This window comes from Octodon degus, unplaced genomic scaffold (genome assembly GCF_000260255.1).
Source record: "Octodon degus isolate 3935 unplaced genomic scaffold, OctDeg1.0 scaffold00053, whole genome shotgun sequence".
In the NCBI taxonomy this organism is placed as follows: Eukaryota; Metazoa; Chordata; class Mammalia; order Rodentia; family Octodontidae; genus Octodon; species Octodon degus.
This window is the reverse complement of record NW_004524629.1, coordinates 6227141-6229227: the sequence shown is the minus strand read 5'-3', so window position 1 is coordinate 6229227 and position 2087 is coordinate 6227141.

The window sequence follows — 2087 nt, the reverse complement described above, 5'->3', positions numbered from 1 at the left end:
TTCTGGGAGGTCCAGTTGCACCCAAAGTCCACAACCAGCCTGCTGAGAACATGACTTCATTGTGGTCATAACAAAAAGTGGGAAGATGAGGGCTGGCCAAATAGCTCAGTGGATTAAAGTGCCTGCAAGCAGGCACAGGGGATGGGGGTTCAAACCCAGGGACTACTGTGCCAGCCCTGCCATCGGGCATGCTGAGATGGCAATTGACACTGGGCATGGTGGCACACACCTGTAACCCCAACTCTTGGGAGGCTGTAAACAGGCGGATCACTATGGTTCTAATGTAGTAGTGACTCCCTGAACACCCTGTAGACCCTTCACTAAAGTAAAAAAAAAAAAGTGGGAAGATCATCATTTCACATGAAGAACAATGAACAAATTCAGTGCAAATGTCTTTAGTGCCTTTGTTCTAAATTAGTCAGTCAGCTTCTGAGAAATTTAGATGCTTTGATATGTGTGCAGTAAAAAGAATGGACAGAATTCTAGGGGGCCGGGGAGATGGCTCAGTAGAATAAGTGCTTCCCTGGCAAGCGCAAGGGCCTGAGTTCAATCCCCGGTTCCAAAAAAAAAAAAAAAAAAGAAAAAGCTGAGAACATAATTACCTTCACAAATTATTCATAAATACACTGGGTGAGAAGCTTACCATAGGGCAGTCACTAGGAAAAAATGAATTTTACTGCTTCAATAGTATAATATTTGTATCTATTATCATGCCAGCAAGGTCTGCTGTGCACTGTGTCCTATTACTGTAAATCACCTGGTTTATAATTCTAATGGAAACTAATTTGTTTTGTAATAGAATCCAGAAAAGATATGTATAATATGATCATGATTGTCCTACAGTTGTAAATAAGAATAAGTCCTGTTTATTTTGACATCTTTTTACAAGTACGTTGTATTAGGGTGTGAATATTCCAAACCATGCTCTTGTTTAAAGTTTTGAAATTTTTATTGTTAAATGTAACATTTTAATGGTTGTAATAATTATTTGTATAGATATGAATATAGTATTTTATTTAAGAAAATAAACTTTGCATTTTTTGCATTGTGAATTGTTTTTTCTTAATCATTGCGTATGCCATTTTAAATCTACTTGTGCATATTGAAGTATCATTATTAAGAAAGTTTTAAATTTTGCCACATTTCTGACAATAATCCTGTGATGCATTTGCAGTTTGTGTTCCTAATCAGTCAGCCTCAAATCATGATTATGATCACCTATAGTAACATCTTGGATTATAAGTAACTTGTTTCCTGAGTATTCCATAAGACAAAGAAACATTCCCAATAAATTACTTGATAAAGGAGCGATTTCTTGCAATGTGAGTGGTACATGACACTGAATGTCATATGATCACAACTGAATCAGTGGTTTCCCCCTCTTATATCGCTCTCTCTGGGATTGTGGGTGATCATCTCCCAACAGCAGGAGGTTGTGGAGGAGATCTTGTCTGGAGAAGAGATGAAAAAGGCAGAGGAATTCTGTACTTCAGATGGGGCTAGGAGGGCATGTTCAGTATGGGAAATGGTGTAGAATTTTGTAGAAAAATACCATCTGAATAAGGCTGTAGCAGTGCTTAAGTGAAATCTGTTTCATGACAAAACAATGTCACATTTCCATGAAATCTTCAAAAGGATGAGAAAGCAAATGTCATTGGATAGGTTCCTTGTTGAAGTTGCATGAAAAGAAAAACATTGAGCCAACAGTTTTGTTAGTGACTCTGTTAATGAAAGTCATTCTACATAATAACCCTTGTCCCTCTCGTCTCCCTCACACCAGCCACGAAAGTTTTCAAAGGTAAGTGCGAGGTAATGTATTCATTATATTTTGTATTGACAGTATTGTAATCATTTTTATGAGTTTTTTGTTGTGGAACAAATCTGAACTTTCATTATTTCTCATGGGTATTTGCTCTGATATACAAGTGCTTTAGATCAGATACGTGGCCCTGGAACAAATGCTTGCAAACCAAAACTTTACTGTTCATTGTTAGACCAAACTATACATTTCTATAATCTTTATAAAAAGTAATAGAAGTTCATATCTACAAGAATATTTATAGATTATCCATTTTAAACTTTCCTCA